The sequence below is a fragment of the Lipophrys pholis genome (genome assembly GCF_963383615.2).
Source record: "Lipophrys pholis genome assembly, chromosome: 12".
Lineage (NCBI taxonomy): Eukaryota > Metazoa > Chordata > Actinopteri > Blenniiformes > Blenniidae > Lipophrys > Lipophrys pholis.
Genome location: NC_137641.1, coordinates 3,935,912 through 3,941,839, shown reverse-complemented (window position 1 = coordinate 3,941,839; position 5,928 = coordinate 3,935,912). Strand labels below are relative to the sequence as shown.

The window sequence follows — 5,928 nt, the reverse complement described above, 5'->3', positions numbered from 1 at the left end:
ATTATTTATTTTAAAAGAAAAGTATAATTAAAAAAAAAGAAAACACAAAAGGGACGAGGGAAGCAGAGGGTCTCATTATTCTTTTTGGAATAATTCTTTAATTAACTCAATAGTTTTAATGCTTTATTTTGGTGTTTATGTTACTTAGTGTTTTAATGTGTTTCTTTAAGTTCAATATAAAACTGAACATAATCTGGGTTTACCTTTGCTAATCTGCATTTGCGAATGTGAAATTTTCCAACTAGAATTATTAAATAAACTATAAATTCTATGTCTTTATTTTTGTAATTAAAATATGCAATTACATGTTTACAATCAATTTGAGCATGATTTTAGTTTTACACAGTATAAAATTCCCAATTTTAGTCCATAAGATAGTTGAATAGGAACAGTAAAACAATTAATGACTTAATGATTCATTTTCACTTTCTAAAAATTTGTATAAGTTTACATTTGTTAAATATATGTTGTGCAAAATATTAATATGTACTCACTTAATTTTATTGACAATACAAAATTTGTATGGCAATAACCAAGCTCTCTGCCAATCAATGTCTGTTAAGATAAAAATCCCAAAAGATTTTCCTCTGGGACTTATTCTCCTTTTCTCATAAAAACAGTTTCTTTTATGTTTATTACTTCAGTTATGATTCAAAATGTCTAAACCTTTAATAAACAGCAGGTTTTATGACACAAATAGATATTGGTGACTCAGGACCCGCCACCAGGCCTCGGGTGACGTCAGCGTATTCAAGCCTTCTGATTGGTTTGTCAGAGAGTTCACTCTCCAGCGCCAGCTGACTGCATCTGGAGCGAGCTGCATTAACAATATTATAGTTGTGTTTATTTAATAGTGGTTTTGTCAACCTACAATGGCTAAAGGAGAAGATAAAGAGATTTGGTTGCAGATTTATTGTCAAAACATTTTTAAAGTGGAACTTTTCCTAGAGGTCATTGAACGCACCGCAGGCCTCCAAGCACACAGAGGTCCGGTACAATTTACTTGTGCTCACTACAAGTTCCATGGCAGGATTCAGGATTATGTGATTCGCCATTATATTATTTTCAAACCATGAAAAACGTTTGTCACCGTCCACGGCCCCCAGGAATTCTGGGAATAACAGTGGCTTTTTTTATGAAGCTGAAACAGAAGGAGACTTGAACTTTGATTCTTTTCATCCATAAAGGTATTTATTCTGGCAACACGAGTATCTATCTGGAATGCAAAGGCTTTTTATACTGCATCTCTGCATGATGACCTGGTTTTTGTAGCCATAAAAAGTGATTGAGGGGTGGATTGACTCAGACCAGCACTAGTGAAGGCCGAGGTCTGAAATGCAAGGCTGCCACTGTTACAATCTAATCCTACCATTTATAGGACATGCAAATACGTTTCAACTTCCAGCTTTTATTGAACGATATAAATAAGGATGTGAGGATATAAACACTCTCATATACTATTTTTCCATTCATCCATCTTCTAAACCGCTTTGCCATGATGATTTTATTGTTGTAAAAAAGTCATGAAAGACCAAAGATTGAGGTGAAAACTGTCTTTATTTTGTCAAAGCTTGAAGAAAATGATGATGAAAGAAGATGAATATTGATGAAGTCAGTTTGCTTTGATGATAGAAGAAAGTGAAAGAGGGTGAATGACAGAGGTGAGATCAGTGTGAGAGTAAAAGCAGTGTGAGAGTCCCAGTGAGTCCGGTCAGGACTGGGAACACTGGTCTCTCCTCAGTGTCTCTCTGAGGGGAGTCTGGGAGCCCCGGGTGGCCTCACAGGTCACAGAGCCCACCTTCCTCCACTGGTCTGCAGGGAGCCTCAGGGTGCTGCTCCAGCTGTAGAGGCCGTCCTTCTGCAGCACCCCGGGGCTCCTGCTCTCCTCCCAGCTGCTGCTGCTGCTGCTGCTGCTGCTGTCCTCCACCTTCCAGCTCAGACTCCAGTCTGAGGGGAAGCCCTCGTTGGCCAGGCACATGAGCGTGGCCTTCCCCTGCTGCAGCTCCTCTCTGGAGGGGGGCAGCACCGTCAGGGTGGGGCGGGTATCACCTAGGAGACACCAATCAAATTAGAGGACAGGGAGCACCCAGCTGTCAATCAACCAGCACACACCTGGACAGCTTTAGTGGGAGACAGCTGATTTGGTCCTGGAAGAAGTTGCTGTCAGAGGCTTTTTCTGCTCCAGCAGTCACTCACTCACACATTGTTTCACTTCCCTTTAAGAAGCCTCTCATGCACATCAGCACCGAGAGAATCATCCAACACTTTGACCTGAAATACCTCAAACTACACAGGAAGGAACACAAGCTGATGTCTCAACGTTTACTCTTCATTTGCATCAACGTTATCAGAAAGTTTACACTTTACAACTCATGACTGGAAACTTTAACATGAACTTCAAATCTAAATTAATATTTTCAATTATTAGGAGCAAAATGTGAAAAAAACAGTAAATAAAGATAACTTCTTTGGAGGATTTGATTATTCTACATTTATCATCAGTATTTCTATTTTACTGTAAAATAACAATATTAATGATGCATTTTAAAGTAAGAAGAGAAACAGAATTGGGAAACATTCTATAGAACCAAGAATAAATCCAGCTGTGATGAAGAGACACTCAATAAAACAAGAAGAATAAAACCTGCACACATTCCAACACAAACACATTTCAAACAGTGGACATGTCAACTAAAACTCAGCCCAAAGACAGACCAGTGCACCAGAAATGTCCCTAAATACACAGGTCAGTGTAAAAACAGCTTCAACATGAGACTGGTAGAGTTAAAACAGTGTGTTCCACAGCCATCAGGCTCTAACTGAGCACATTTAAAGACTGACAATATCTTTGGTTTTGTCATTTAATCCTAATGAGATTTTAATCCGGTGTAAATTTAAAACTAATAACTTTTCTCTGTGATCAAATTAAAGTGAAACAGAGCTGAGCTAAACTACATGAAATCAGTGGAGATTAAAACTTGATCACTACAATAATTATTAAGAAAAACATCTTTCTAATCTCAAATCATTCAAAACAAAGTTTAATGTATGAATTTGAATTATTTAGTTGAAAGTATTAAAAGGAGAATAAACTTACTTCCAACATCCAGTCTGGTTCCTCCACCGAACGTGTACCACAGTGATACAAACTCATTGAGCCGCTGTACAAAAACCTCTGACTGTAGAGAGACGCCACTCTCTGATTCTGAAACCAACAAACTCACCAAAACAACTTTTACCACCTGATCCTAACGGAACACAAGAGAACAGTTCTTTCATCTGCAATGTCTACTTGAAATACATATATTTATAGAGATTGTTTTAAAGATCATTTTATATTTATTCTATTATGTCTATTGGAATTTATTCCTGAAGGGATTTAACAGCAAAAATAGAAAATGTAAAAAAATAAATGTAAATGTAAAACCACAGACCTATCTTTAATTATTCAGTTTAATTCCTTAATATTCTCATGAACGTTTGAATCCAGAGTGAAACTGAGAGATGAAAGTGATCCAGGTCCCTGTTGGAGTCAGTCAGAACATTTCCATAGAGCCACTTTGCATCAGCAGCACCATGCTCCAGTGCTCTGGGAGAGTTTATAGTCCTGACAGTTGAAGACTGGATGACTGACAGCCGTCCTTCATGACAACAGAAGACAGAGAAATCCTCCTCATCAGAAACATGAGTGTGATCTGCGTCCTCATCTGGACTCTCCTCTGCTGCTGCTTCACAGGTAAAGTCCAGAGAATCAAACTCCTCTCCTCTGTCAACATCCGTCCCTCTGAAATGAAGCCCACAAAACCATGAGGCTGCTTGATGTTTCTGTCTGTGTTTCCTCAGAGTCCAGAGGCCAGGTCACAGTGACTCAGCCTGCAGCAGTCAGCTCTGCTCTGGGAGCCTCCGTCACCATCACATGTAGGACCAGTCAGAATGTTCACAACTCTAACTATTTAGCCTGGTACCAACAGAGAGATGGACAACCTCCTAAAAGGCTCATTTACTGGGCCAGCTCCAGAGATTCAGGGACTCCAGATCGTTTTACAGGCAGTGGATCAAACTCTGACTTCACTCTGACCATCAGTGGAGTTCAAGCTGAAGATGCTGCAGTTTATTACTGTCAGAGTGAACATTACATCAACAGTCAGTGGGTGTTCACACAGTGAAAAACCGTCGTACAAAAACCTCCCTCAGTCAGACTGAACAGAAACTGACTGCTGCACACTGATACACTTCACTGAACACACACACACACACACACACACACACACACACACACACACACACACACACACACACACACACTGTAGAAATCTCTAACATAAACTGAACTAATGAATTTATTTATTGAGATCAGATGTTTCTTCACCAGAGGCGGTGGTGTTTCAACATGTAAATACTTGGTGGTGAGATTTTATTTCAGGTCTACTGAGCGCAGAGTTCAACACCACTTAATACCAAACTAATGTTTGTGCAGAAGTTTTGAGCTCCAACATCTTTATGACAACCATATACTGTAGGATCCCATCTTGTGAAAAGGTTTAACACGGGGAATAGCCTCTGATTAAATCATTTAATAAACTAAACTGTGTCTCGGTGGGGAGTTGAACACGGACCTACTGATTGCAAGGAAAGAATTCCTCCACTAGACGAGCAGCATATTGATTTACAAGTGAGATTCTTACACAGATTTTATTATGACCTTACACTCACTTTACCTCCAGTTTCTCCTCTGAAGTCAGAGTTTTACATTTATACACCAGTAAATAATCAACCTCATTCATTTGGATTCTTAACTGTTAGCTCTCGCGGCGCATAAGCTGGCGTCACAACTCACTCTGGTTCTGTCAAGCAGTGCCTCCATTGACGCCAGCCAATCAGCTCTGAGCTTCTAAATCATCCTGGAGCAGGGCTTCGGGCTGCAAGCCCCACTCTCCATAAAGATCATGTGATCTGAATGAATGTACCACAGCCTGAGCATGAACACTTACATTTGACTGCATGAAATACAAACTGCATTGAGAGAGAGGAGCTGGTCCAACTCATGCAACCATCAGTGTGGATCAGGAGAAAACTCAGCCTGAAGCAGCAAGAGGAGACCAAGAACCAGGAAGTTCAATCCTCACACACAAATATGCAACTCAGGAGGAAGCTATATTCACAGAAAATAAAATACTATAGATGATCTTAAAGGATTAATAATGTACTTTGCCTGCAGTTATTTTTCACTGGTTCATCAGGTGGTGCTCCTATGGAGGGCTGACTGTGCCAAAATTAAATAATGAAATAAACCATTCAATAATTAATTAAATGTGTCATTAATTAATTAAAATTGGAATTAAATACATAAATGTGTCATTAAATGTGTCATCCATGAATTAAAATGAATTCATTTGATGTAAAAACATCTATAAATATTTCATGATGTATTTAATTATTTCATGGTCCGGTGTTGCACGGCTTCATGAATTAATTTTATCTTGTTAAACTCGTCCATCAAACTCAGTGGGCGGGGCTAACACTGATCGAGTCAAACACATTGCTGTGTTCTGAAGAGTTTCTGAACAAACAGGACATCTCTGCCTCACCTTTAACTGACCATTGCATAATAACATTATCCTTGGTTCTTCCAAAGAATAGTCCCAGCATAAATTTGATTTTGAAATGTAATAATACACTGTTGGATAGCACTGTATTTTGTAAGGAAGTAAAACTGCTGATTTTAGAGCTTGAAGCCTTGGAAATGTTTTCTATTAGTAAATGGGAGAGTTTCAAATTTAAAGTAAATGAACTTGGGATTAAAATCAGTACAAATATCACTAAAAGAAACAAACAAAAACAGCAAAACATCGTCCTTTAATTAAACAGTCTGGGTAAAAAGAATGTTCTATCAAGAGAAGACTCAATAGAATTAAACAAGCTTCAATC

The 5,928-nt window shown here is 38.7% G+C and overlaps 1 gene segment (V, D, J or C); it reads right to left on the bottom strand.

Moving 5' to 3' along the window:
• Window positions 1-1,539: 1,539 nt before the first annotated feature.
• Window positions 1,540-5,577, bottom strand: LOC308117874 (Ig kappa-b4 chain C region-like). The segment is given in 3 exons: window positions 5,521-5,577; window positions 3,098-3,179; window positions 1,540-2,049 (listed from the first exon to the last, which is right to left on the bottom strand).
• Between the last annotated feature and the right edge of the window lie 351 nt (window positions 5,578-5,928).